General features: G+C 44.7%; 1 pseudogene; it reads right to left on the bottom strand.

The window, feature by feature from the left end:
• The window catches only part of LOC140207144 (uncharacterized), a 50,732-nt pseudogene extending 37,105 nt beyond the window's left edge, over positions 1 to 13,627 (bottom strand).
• Between the last annotated feature and the right edge of the window lie 211 nt (positions 13,628 to 13,838).

Genomic DNA, 13,838 nt, shown 5'->3' with positions numbered 1-13,838 from the left:
AAAGGGTTCACCGAATACAGTATAGGCCGGAGTGGGGCCACTGGGGTGACCTGATTAGGTTTACCGACAAATTGATAATTGTGACAGGTTCTGCTAAAGGTCACAACCTCTTTCCTCAAATTAGGCTAGTAAAATTGTTTCATAATCCTGTTTACAGTTTTATTCACTCTGAAATGGTCACCTCAGGGCATACTGTGGGTCAAAGCTAAAATTTTAGTCCTATAAACTTTAGGGACTACAACTTGGTGAACAATTGCCCATTCCTCACTCACAGGTATAGCAGGTGGCCTCCACTTCCTCATTAACACTCCATCCTTGAGATAATACCCTACTAACACTTTCTTAATCTCATCATCTGAGCTGTTTCTTTTAAAGCTTCAATCTCAGGGTCTCGGTTCTGTTCTGCTATAAATTCCTTCCTAGACAGGAATCAATCTTTCTCACCAGACTTACTACCTGAATCCTGTTGAAACAATGAAGGCAAAAAAGTCCCTGACAAGTCATCATAACCTGAATCCCGATTTTGGCTATCATGGGGATCAGAATCATGCTGCACAGAATCATCTGTGTTGGCAGACTTTTTAGCCATACTTCGAGTTATTGCGCAGGAAGGATAAATGTTAAAATCCATCCGTGGGTCGTCACTGGTTGGCTTAGTTGTCAACTGCACTGCAGGAACAAGTTTACCATCTGCCTGGTCATTCCCTAGCAGCAAAGTAACATCTTCCACCGGTAAACTGGAGCATAATCTGATCTTAACAGGTCCTTAAACCAACCCTGACTGTAAAGTTACCCTGTGCAGTGGCACAGAAACCATGCCACCCCCAATGCCTTTAATAAGATTTACCTCACCAATGTTAGTCTCATCACCAAACTTTAGAACGCTGTCTAATATAAGTGACTGAGAAGCCCCAGTATCTCAAAGAATTTTCACTGGTACCGGGGCTGACCCTTCCTTTACTAATACAAACCCATCTGACATAAAATGATCGAATACCTTCTTCACTCGATCAGACCTCTCAGTCCATTACTGAGCCTCAACAGAATGTTCAGAACCCTGTGGGTTTATAGGTGCTTCAACATACTGATCACGGGCATTTGGGACGGCCTCCTTTTCCCTTTTCTTCTTCAGGACAGAACAATTAGCCATCATATGACCAGCTTTCTTACAATAGTAACAAGTAAGACCAGAATATTTCTCCTTCAACTGCTTCCCTTCATCCTTACTCTTGTCGCTAGTCCCAACTTTAATTTCTGGTTGAGCCAGGTTATCCCTGCTACTCTTTTGGAAGCTCTTATTCAGGGTAAACTTAACCTTATGAGTTAAAGCAAACTCATCTGCTAATCTAGCAGACTTCTGCAAAGTGGCAGCATCCTTTTCATCTGAATACATCTTTATGTCATCAGGGATGCACCTTTTGAATTCTTCAATTAAAACCAACTCTTTCAAGCTGTTAAAAATTTACATTTTTATATGTGTACCAGCGGTCAAAACACATAAAGTTCTCATTAGCAGATGACAGATTTCCTCAAGTTTCTAAACTTTTGCTTCTGGGACCAACCCGTAAGCTTTGAGCACAGCTTGTTTCACTATGTCCAAAACAGCTGCTTCATCAACTGTCAACGCAGAATAGGCTTGCTGAGCCTTCCGCTTAATTACACTTTGTAAGAGAATAGGCCAACCCTCTTTTGGTCTCCTTAAACTCTGAGCAAACTTTTTAAAATGCTTAAAGTATTTATTAACTTCCGCCTCATCAAATGGAAGTTCCAATTTAACTTCCCGATTGGCCTCAAACTTATCACCAGAGTCTAATGCCAGACCCCTTTGCTGCAATCTCTCTATCTTTTCCAGCTCAACAGCCTCTGACTTTGTGCTTCCTCCCTCTGTTTTTCTGCCTCTCTGTGCCCTCCTCATTGTCAATTTCACGTTAGCAAATTTTAACCTTTTAGCAATACTCAACAACCCAATCCTTCTGGCATCCTCTAATGCCTCAGAGACTGGCGCCTCCAGAAATCTATCAACATCCATTGCTGCTGATTTTCCACACACAAATAAATCAAAAGGGATTTTCCCAATGAAATCGATAATTAATCAATAAATACGCCCCCAAATTTGTTCCTATCCCGAACGCAGGCCCCAATTTTGTTATGAACCGTAACGCTTTAGAAACGAACCAGCAGCAATAGACTACACCTGGAGTCTGGTTTTGATGTTAAAACCACTGTCATTATGAGTATCTACTTATAATATAGTAATTTAAGCAAGATAAACAAAAGTGAACAGTATTATGTGTATATATGTGTTTAAATATAACTCCCAAAATATTGAGCTCTGGGGAAACAAGGCTTAGAGTCTTGAGATGGTAAGGTATGAAAGTTCAGTTCATCCATGGAATAGGTGATGAGAGAGAGATATTTGTAATCCAGGGTAAATGTTGAGAGAAGGCAATTATATCGAATTCCACAGGTTCCACAGTGGTAAAATGAGAGAAGAGTCGCTGTAGATTTTATTTGGCGTTGTTCCAAATCCACATACGAATTATCACCGAAAGTGACTGGTCACAAGGGGTATCGTCTTCAGGTGAATTACCAGACCACACCCAGGCAAGGGTTAACACATAAGTGGTCTTCACAGGATACCCCAAATCCGATCCACTCCTATGGATCAAACAAGGTGACAACCACACATGCGATGTACACTGTTTCGATAATTAACCCTCCCATGTGGGCACAGGAAAGTTCTAAACAGTGACCCTTGCCACTAGTTCCCTGGTTTCGATCCTTCCATTTTTCTTCCTTCATCTCCGTTTGACTCTTAGTGTTTGTGCCCTTGGTTAAAACTAAACAAATGGTGAGCGATGTAAACAAGCTGCAAATCAGAATGATTAGTCTTCTTAATCTCTCTCTCTCTCTTAAAATGACAGTCCACAGCAAATGAAACCAAGGGATTCATGACAACGGCCACTCCCCACTGTGAACTGACTGGTGTGCCAGTAGTTGGGATGACTGAGTGAATCCTTTCCCACATTCTTAGCAGGTGAACGGCTTCTCCCCAGTGTGGACTGGCTGGTGTTTCTGTAGGTTGAAAGAGTTAGTGAATCTCTTCTCACAGACTGAGCAGGTGAACGGCTTCTCCCATGTCTGATCTGACTGGTGTGCCAGTCGGTGGGATGACTGAGTGAATCCTTTCCCACATTCTGAGCAGGTGAACGGCTTCTCCCCAGTGTGAACTCGCTGATGACTCCGTATATCAGATGACTGAGTAAATCTCTTCCCACAGACTGAGCAGGAAAAGGGCTTCTCCCCAGTGTGAACTCGCTGGTGTCTCTGTAGGCTGGATGAATCAGTGAATCTCTTCCCACATTCTGAGCAGGTGAACGGCTTTTCCCCAGTATGAACTCGCTGGTGTCTCTGTAGGTCAGATGACTGAGTGAATCTCTTCCCACAGACCGAGCAGGTGAATGGCTTCTCCCCAGCATGAACTAGCTGATGTATTAGGAGCTGGGATGACTCAGTGAATCTCTTCCCACAGTCTGAGCAGGTGAACGGCTGCTCCCCAGTGTGAGCTCGCTGATGATTCTGTAGGGTGGATGACCGAGTGAATTCCTTCCCACAAACTGAGCAAGTGAACAGCTTCTCCCCAGTGTGAACTCGCTGATGTACCAGTAGGTGGGATGACTCAGTGAATCTCTTCCCACAGTCTGAGCAGGAGAATGGCCTCTCCCTGGTGTGAACTGACTGGTGTCTCTGTAAGTGGGATGACTGAGAGAATCCCTTCCCACAAACTGAGCAGATGAACAGCTTCTCCCCCGTGTGAATTCGCTGATGTACCAGTAGGTTGGATGACTCAGTGAATCTCTTCCCACAGACTGAGCAGGTGAACGGCCTCTCTCCAGTGTGAACTGACTGGTGTTTCTGTAGGGTGGATGAATGAGTGAATTTCTTCCCACAGACTGAGCAGGTGAACGGCTTCTCCCCAGTGTGAACTCGCTGATGACTCTGTAGGGTCGATGACCGAGTGAATCTCTTCCCACAGACTGAGCAGGTGAACGGCCTCTCCCCGTTGTGAACTGACTGGTGTTTCTGTAGGGTGGATGAATGAGTGAATCTCTTTCCACAGACTGAGCAGGTGAACGGCTTCTCCCCAGTGTGAACTCGCTGATGACTCTGTAGGGTCGATGACCGAGTGAATCTCTTCCCACAGACTGAGCAGGTGAACGGCCTCTCCCCAGTGTGAACTGACTGGTGTTTCTGTAGGGTGGATGAATGAGTGAATCTCTTCCCACAGACTGAGCAGGTGAACGGCTTCTCCCCAGTGTGAACTCGCTGATGACTCTGTAGGGCGGATGACCGAGTGAATCTCTTCCCACAGACTGAGCAGGTGAATGGCCTCTCCCCAGTGTGAACTGACTGGTGTTTCTGTAGGGTGGATGAATGAGTGAATCTCTTCCCACAGACTGAGCAGGTGAACGGCCTCTCACCGGTGTGAATTCGCTGGTGACTCTGTAGGTAGGATGACTGCGAGAATCTCTTCCCACAGTCTGAGCAGGTGAAATCTCTCTCTGCAGTGTGAGCTGACTGGTGTCTCAGTAGGTGAAATGCCTGAGTGAATCCCTTCCCACAGTCTGAGCAGGTGAACGGCCTCTCTCCAGTGTGAAATCGCTGGTGAGCCATTAGATCAGATGACCGAGTGAATCCTTTCCCAGAAGTTCAGCAGATGACCTGCCTCTGCCCAGTGTGAACTGACTGGTGTGTCAACAGGTGGAATGACCGACTGAATCCTTTCTGTGAACTTGCTGATGTACCTTTAATTGAGATGACCGAGTGAATCCATTCCCACTGTCTGAGCAGGAAGGATGGTCGATGGAAACCCTTGCTCCACTTATTTAATATCTAGACAGAGACAGCAAAACTGGCGTGCCGTGTTTGAGATTCCAGGAGACAAGTTGCTTCTTATTTTTAACCTGTAAAAAGATTAACAAAATCCATCAATGGGTGAAGGATAACATTTCAGATGAGATCACTTGAGTTGCCAAGGTGTGATCTGCTATCACACTGTTACAGTGAGGTTCAACCCAAGATGGACAGAGAAATTATCTTCTAAATGGACACAGTTCCAGTGTCTGGAATGACCATCAATTCCCTGCTGCTCTTCCTGTCTCTATAAGAATGGGGCATTTCTGCCATCTCCAATTTGTGACCTGGCTCAGTTTGACTCTCTCCATTGGTATTATTCCCTGTTCCCACTGAGCTACATGGGTGCCTGGGCCCACAGTAACTGAAACACTCTCACACAAATAGCCTTTGTTGACATGCAGCTGGGATTTTCTTTTATGCACTGTTAATTTAAAGTGCCACAGTTTAACGCTATATAAAAATTTGCTGCTGAGATGAATGGTTGGCCTGTTGAAAGGAATTAGAATGAATATTAGTATTACTTCAGGTTCTTGTCACAGTCATAGAAAAGTACAACACAGAAAGAGACTCTTCGGTCCATCTAGTTTGTGCTGAAGTATTTGATCTTTCTACTCCCGTACGCCTACCATCCAGGTACCTACACAAACCTCTTAAATGTTGAAACTGAGCTCACATTCACCACTTGTGCTGGCTGCTCATTCCACACCCAGATGACCATCTGTGTGAAGAAGTTTCTCGTCATGTTCCCCTTAACATTCCATCTTTCACATTTAACCCATGGCCTCGTGTTGTTGTCCCACCCCATCTCAGTGGAAAAAAAACAGCTTGCATTTACCCTATCTATACTCCTCATAATTTTGGTACACCTTCACCAAATCTCCCCTCAATCTTTTACATTCCAAGGAATAAAGGCCTGAGCTGTTCAATCTTTCCTTTTAATCCAAGTCCTCCAGATGTGGCAACATCCTTGTGAATTTTCTCTGAACATCTTTCAACATCTTTCCCATAGGTTGGTGACCAAAACTGCACACAATAGTGCAAATTAGGCTTCACCAATTTCTCATACAGCGTCAACATAACATCCATCTCCAGTACTCAGTACTTTGGTTTATGAACGGCAACCTGCCAAAATCTTTCTTTCCATCCCTAACTAACTGGGGTACCACTTTCAGTGAATTATGGACCTGTATTCCCAGATCCCTTCCTTCAACAGCATTCCTCAGAGCCTGACCAGTCACTGTGTAAGACCTTGTTCCTACCAACATGCAACACTTCACACTTGTCTGCATTAAATTCCTTTTACCATTTCTCAACCCATTTTTCGAGCAAGTCCAGATCACACTGCAAGCCATGATAATCTTCCTCACTGTCCACTACACCCCCAGCCTTGGTGTCATCCACAAATATGCTGATCTAGTTAACCATGTTATCATCCAGATATCTGACATAGATGACAAACAACAACAGATCCAGCACTGATCCCTATTGCACACCACTAGTCACAGGTCTCCAGTCAGAGAGGCAAACATCTGCTACCACAGTCTGGCTTCTCCTAAAGCCAGTGTCTCATCCAATTTACTATCTCATCTTGAATGCTGAGTGACTGAGCATTCTTGACCAACCTCCCATATGAGACTTTGTCAAGTGCTTTGCTGAAGTCCATGTAGACAACGTCCACTGCCTTGCCTTCATCCACTTTCCTGATAACATCCTCGTGAGACTCGATAAGTTTGGTTAGACATGACCTGCCATGCACAATCCCATGCTGCCTATCCTTAATCACTCCACATCTAACTGAATAATTATACATCTGGTTCCTGCACATATGTTCCAATAACTTTTCCCCTACTGATGTCAAGCTCACCAACGTACAATTTCTTAGTTTATTTTTAGAGCCTTTCTTTAACAGCGGAACAACATTGGCTGTCCTCCGAACCTCCAATACGTCACCTGTCACTGAGGATGATTTAAATATCTGTGCCTGGGCTCCAACAATTTCTGCACTTGTCTTCCGCAAGGTCCTAGGTAACAACTCATCAGGCCCTGGTGATTTATCCATGGTATCTTGCCTTAAGACAGCAAACACCTCTACTTCTATAATCTGTACAGGGTCCACAAAGTTGATGCCACTTTGCCTCACTTCTATAGACTCTATGTCCATCTGCTGAGTAAATACAGATGCAAAAATACTATTTAAAATCTCCCCCATCTATTTTGTCTCCTCCTGCAGATTAGCATTCTGATAATCCAGAGTGTGCATGTTTCTGTACTGACCTTCTCCATGTCTCTATGACAGAGAAGCTGGACAAACTTGACTGGAAGGGGAAATTGGTAGGAATGACGACAGAGCAGCAACGGCTGGAGTTTCTGGGAGCAATTCCGGAGCTGAGTGATAGATATATTCCAAGGAACTGGAAGCATTGTAAAGGCAGGAGGACACAACTGTGGCTGAAATGAGAAGCCAAAGCCAACGTAGAAGCCAAGGAGAGGGCAAATAACAGAACAAATAACATTGGGAAGCTTTCAGAAACCAACTGAAGACAAATAAAAAGAAATGTCATATGAGCTCAGGGCATGGATTATGTTATTGTAGTCACTAATGATTCTTGGTTGCACCCAACAGCCTGAGGCATTCAGGGGTCTCAATATCTCTGGACAACCAAGGTTCCCTGCACCAGTTACCTTTCAACTTTTAGTTTGACGGGCACATACAAGCTCCACACCCTCGAAACTTCATTTCTGAAGAACTCCCACTTACCAAGTTCTCCTTGCCAGAAACATCCTGTCCCAATTCACACTGGTCAGATCCATTCTGATACCATCAAAATTGACCTTTCTACAAGTTAGAATCTCAACCTGTGGTCCAGACCTCTCTTTTTCCATATTTACTTGGAATCTCATGGCTTTGTGATCACGAGGTGCAATGTGTTCCCCTATAATAATTTCTGCCACTAGCCCTGGATCACGTCCTGATAGCTTATTGCACACTTCTACAATGGGAATTCTACTGATGGAGGGCACATTTGACAAACTCTACACCAGCTAGTCCTTTTACAGTATGGGAGTCCCAGTCAATACATGGAAAGTTAAAATCACTTACTATATCAATCTTTGTTTCTTGGCATAGTCTGCGATCTCTCTGTAACTTTATTCCTCTCAATCCCTCAGACTGCTGGGTGCAACCAAGTCCCAGTAATGGTAACAATATCATAATTCAATGCATTGAGCTCATCTGGCTTTCCTATGATGCTTCTTGTATTTGATAAACACAGCTCAGCACATTCACCGCACCATGTTCAACCTTTTGATTGCTGACTTTGTCTGAAGTCTGAACAACATTTGACTGGTGTCAAGAACACAATCACTTCGTCAATGTCACAGAAACAAAGAAGCTGGTTGTGGATGACAGGAGGAATGGAGACAGGCTAATCCCTATTGACATCAATGGATCTGGAGTTGAGAGGGTAAACAGATTTAAGTTCCTTGGCATACACATCATCGAGGATCTCACACGGTCTGTACCGGCTGTGTGGTGAAAAAGGCACAACAGTGCCACTTTAACTTCAGACGGCTGAAGGAGTTTGGAATGTGCCCCCAAGTGCTCAGAACTTTCTACAGGGACACAATCGAGAGCATCCTGACTGGCTGCATCACTGCCTGGTATGGGAATTGTACTTCCCATAATCGCAGGACTCTGCAGAGAGTGGTGCGAACCTACTGCAAATCGCCGTACAATGTCAACCCCAGCTGATGCTGGTGTTTCTACTGTTCAGGTGGTGGTGAGGAGGAATTGACCTCGGGATTGTGTAAATCGAGGGCCAGTTGCAGTGGGAAAGGGCTGGAACCGAGCCGGACAGCTGGAGGCTCTGGGCTCTCCAGTCTTCAATCCCTGGTTTTAGTTTTGCACCTGAGTCAGGATTGCAGGATCAGTTTGTTCTGGTTCCCCAAGCTGGGAGGGTGGATGTGGGTGAAAGGGACCTGTGTGTCGGTATGGAGTGAATGGTAAGAAGGGTGTGGGGCCACTGGCGGGACGGAGCGTGGCTGGGGCACTGTGGGTTTCGGATGCAACATGACCTGGGTGGATGGGCATGGGGTACATTAAGTTGTCAACGAGGGTGGATCTGGTCCACTGGATCAGAAAGCTCAGCTCGCATGTCCTTTCAGGAGGCCACAGTTCTCTCTTCATCTTAATTACTGACTAAACTTCCTGTTAACATTGACCTTGTTACAGATCCCCAGAGTCTGCAAACAGATGATTGGTAGGAAGCAGAGGGTCATGTTGAGAGGCTGTTTCTTGGACTCGAGTCCCGTGCTTAGTGATGTTCCCTGGGTTTACGCCCATTGCTACTTGTCACCTACGACAATAATTTGGTTGAGAAAGTACAGGGTATGTGCAAAGAGTTTGCAGCAAGTTCAAACAATTACTTTTTTTCAAAGATAGTATGTATAAACACCCCCCTCTCTTTCACTCAGAACTGACCAAAAGCTACTTCAGAAGATGCAAGATCTTGAACTGAGTAATCAGTGAGGGAATGGGAGTGGTTTTAAAGGGCTGGGCTGCTGACAGCACATTACCAGACATGGAGTGATTGTAACTGGGTCTGACAGAGGCATAATTGGTTCATCTGGGCACATTCAGTCTCACTCCAACTATTTCCTACCTTCCTTTGTACAGGTATGTAATGTCGAAAGGACCAGTGTTTGAGTAAATGAGACTCACCAGACTTTCTCCTGACTGAATCACTGGAATCTCCGAGTCAGAAGGGTCATCTCCAGTTGATGCTCTCAATCCTCAGGCTGGTTCACTTGTTGCTGTTCTCTTGTCTTCAGTCATGGTTTGCTTCTTATTGGGGGTTTTCCAATAAATCTCTCACCACAGGTCTAACTTTAACATGAAAGATAATGAAGCACATTAACAGTAAAAAGGAGAACCAAACATTTCTGCTTAATGTTAATAAGAACAAAACTCACTGAATTTTAAATGTTGAAGGCAGATATAATGATCTCAGTGAACAATCTTTTATTGTCCCTCACATGTCACAACACAATATGGGATAAGAAGGAGCCATCATTCAGACATGGTAAGACATAACACACAGGAACAGAATTAGGTGATTCGATCCATCTGGTCTGCCCCACCACTCAACCATGGCTGATTTTTATTCCAACACCATATTCCTGCCTTCCTCCTGTAACCCTGAAGCTACTTAGCAATCATGAATATATTTATCTCTGTCATATATATACCCAAATGGCAGCCTCAACCAACATCTGCAGCAACAAATTCCACAGATCAGACATCTTTGGCCCAAATAATTTTCTCAGTTTCAAAGGGAAGCATTTTTAATCTGAGACTGTGTTGTCAGATCACAGACTCTCTGTCCAATGGAAACATCCTCTCCATGTCCAGTGTATCCAAGCTTTTCAGCATTCAGTAGGTTTACTGAACCATACATCCCTCCACCACCCCCACCATCCCTCTGAACTCCACTGAGCACAGGCCCAGAACCATCAAATGCTCCTCATACTGTTGCATGCCACAGTAAGGACTTGTGAGTGGGAGGATGGAATGGTCTTGTGATAGTGGAGTGATGTAATGTCACGTGATGGCATGGTATAAATGAAAAGCCGCCACTGTGACACAGTTCTTGTTATTTAATGGTGCAACCACGTTGTTGCCGGTCGGCTGTTGTGCTGGACACCACCGGTTTTGTTTGTTCCATGTTTATTTTCCTTCACAGCCTAGTATCGGAGAGTGAAGTCATTACCAGTGTTATCCAAACCCAAAGGATTGGGTAAAGTTAATGTCGTTCAACATATTTATTTTCCCTCACAGTCTAGTATCGGAGAGTGAAGACATTACCAGTGTTATCCAAACCCAAAGGATTGGGTAAAGTTAATGTCGTTCAGCGATTTGGGAGTGATCGAATTTTTTGTATCTTCGTTCTGGAAATTGTGGCATGCACATTCGAGTTAAACCCCTGCAAGGTCGGGAAGGTTTGTGCAGTGACCACCCTCCAGCCAAAAGGTCAGTTACTTTAAGACACTTTATTTCTTCATGATTTCGTCTGACAAGGCATCTCTTCGCTGTGATCAACAGGTTCATCATTTCTTCGAAGGAATCGTTGTTTCGGGGAAGTCTCTCCTTAATGATTGTATAAATTACTTGGACTTTTGAATTTACCACTTTAAGACTGTGCTTCAATGAGAACTGTTTCTACGTTTGACTGTTTGTTAGATATTGCTGCATAACTCTTAACTTCCAATTATGTTCGTTGTTTGTTTACTTTTCAATGTTTTTGAGCAGAGGTTAATAAATTTTGTTGTTTGTTTATAAAGCCTGACTCATTTTCATATCTATTGCTGCTGGTTCATAACAATATATAAAGCTGATCATTCCTGAGATAATTCTTATCAACCTTGTTATCAACAACGGTACTGAACACATTTCCAGGAATAACAAATTGGTACCAGAATAATTTATAGGGAAAAGTTGTGCTTTCTTTACTGTTCTACTATCACAGAACAAGCCATTTCCATTTCCAGGTTAGATGAGGTCCATTTCAGGAAATATAAACCATTCCCGGGTGAATGTAATAGAAAGAAACTGGAATTACCAGAAACACTCAGCAGGTAAGCAACAGCTGTGGGGAGAGGAATAAACTTCACAATTCAGGTTAATAATGTTTCATCGGAATGACTGCAAACATTTTCAGCTTTTAGTGCAGATCTCCAGCAACTTGAGATTCTGCTTGATTTCCACCGAGTCACAGAGAGGTGACAGTGAGGGGGATTTCCAAACACAGTTTGAACACCAAACTCATGGGTCTATTTCTACTGTTGTAAACATGGAACAGCCCATTTACTCATAGCCTCTCCCTGTAAGGATGGAATGGGAACTCATCCTGTCCTCAGATTAGCAGTCATTGCTTCCAAACGAACTCCAGAAACAAACATCTGACCAGAAATACTCACTCAACACCTCATAAGCCCAAGCAACCTGATCCCCGGGTCATTTTAACTGGATCAAAAACTGTGATATCCCAGGACTCAACCTCACAGAGTCACACAGCTGAATCTGCCACTCACTGACCCTGAGAGTCTCACACATCATCCCCACATCTCAGACTGGGTAGTGCAGTCCGGGATTTCCCCACAACCAATGTCCAGCTACTCGAAATTTCTGTTTCATTGCAGAAGGACGACCATTCAGACCCATCTGTAGAAGCACTAACCAAAGTCAAAGCCAAAACACCAACAGTTCCATATGCCTGGAATGTAGATCACAGGATTATTGTCCAAGCACCAACTCTCACAGTACTCTTTGCTGCCAGTAAAATGCTACAGTGTGTCAGCCAGTCACAGTTCAAACACTAGCACCTCCACACCAATGCACAACAGAACTGGTACCTGATGACCCTCTGGCATTCCAGCTAACAGAAACTGATTCTGGAAATAACTCAGCAAGACCAAATGTGCAAAAGAACACTTCACAATGAAGACAAAGGGTAGAAGAAAGATTGCTGATATATAACATTGAGGAGGTGGGATACAGGGTGGACTGAGGTTGACCCAGATGGTTGATGCATATTACTGAACTGGGGCAGGTGGGGTTAGGAGACTGGACTGAGGTTGAACAAGCTGGGCAGGGATGAGCACATGGAACCAGGTGTGATAAGGGATCAAGGACAATCACTGATGGTCCTCCAGCAATACACAGATACTGAATAAATAGTACATACTACTGTATAAAATATACTAGAATGAAAAAGTTAGAACAAACAACAAGAACTTTGTCATATATACTTTGACCCCCACCAAATTTTTATCAACACACCATAGAAAATTTCCCATCCGGACACTTCTCGCTTTTGCATGGTAACTACTCTGCCCCTGTCTGCGAGGAACTGCAGAGACCATTGGATACAGATCTTGTCTTGTGCATAGTGCACCAACTGCTGTTGCTGGGCTCTTAACATGCAGGAGCAATGTGTGGTTAAGTGCCTTGCTTACGGACACAACACGCTGCCTGGACTGAGGCTCGAACTCACGACCTTCAGTTCGCTAGTTCAACAGCTCAACCACTTGGCCGCGTGCACATCACAGAAACCGTTCTCCCCCCCTGCACTTCCCAGTCCCTCTGTAAACCAGGCAGTGAAATCAAAGATCCCCACAACGTGGGACGTTCTCCTTTCTCACCCACCCCAATCGGGGTGAAGACATGACAGCCATAAAGCTCAAGGACAAATGTGAGGAGCCTCAGGAAGCGAGGTGAGTTGGGAGAAGTTAATAGGACTCAGTGGCCAACATCAGATTCCCCAACGCAACATGGAGGAAGCATCATCACCCATCCGGGGATCATGATGCACACCACGTGAGCTTGCGTCACAAAGCGGAGGGCGGGGCAGATCTGCGGCACACAGCCTCACGTGACCTGTTAGCAGAACTTCCATTTCAATTCTGCGGAAATAGACAGCCTGGGCTCCTGGTTTGGATCGTTAAATGCAGATTCAGTGAGGTCCTCACATTTATGACGAGCCTAGATAATTGGAAAATAAATGTGTAATTGGCCCTCAGTTCGGACTCACGGCCAACATCGGATCTCTCCGCTCGAGATCGGTCTCAATACTCACCGATGAGAGAGTGATATCTTTTGGTCGCAGACAGTGATCCCGACCCTGGAAGCAAAGACCCTTTGTCCACTTCAGCACTGAGCGGAAAGGAAAACACCGCCCACACGGAGACTGTGAGCATGCGCGAAGTGAGTGTTACATCATCTGGAGGGCGGGGCCTCGAAAACAGACGCACAGATGCTGCCTATCTGCGGTTAAATGGGAGGGCAAGCGGGATCACGTGAGCGCTGGGGTCTACCACCCCAGGCGGGGACTCCAGCTGCCCATCCCTCTGTAGAAAGAAACAAA

Source organism: Mobula birostris, chromosome 13, assembly GCF_030028105.1.
Source record: "Mobula birostris isolate sMobBir1 chromosome 13, sMobBir1.hap1, whole genome shotgun sequence".
In the NCBI taxonomy this organism is placed as follows: Eukaryota; Metazoa; Chordata; class Chondrichthyes; order Myliobatiformes; family Myliobatidae; genus Mobula; species Mobula birostris.
The sequence above is the reverse complement of the archived record's forward strand: the minus strand, read 5'-3'. Positions and strand labels throughout refer to the sequence as shown.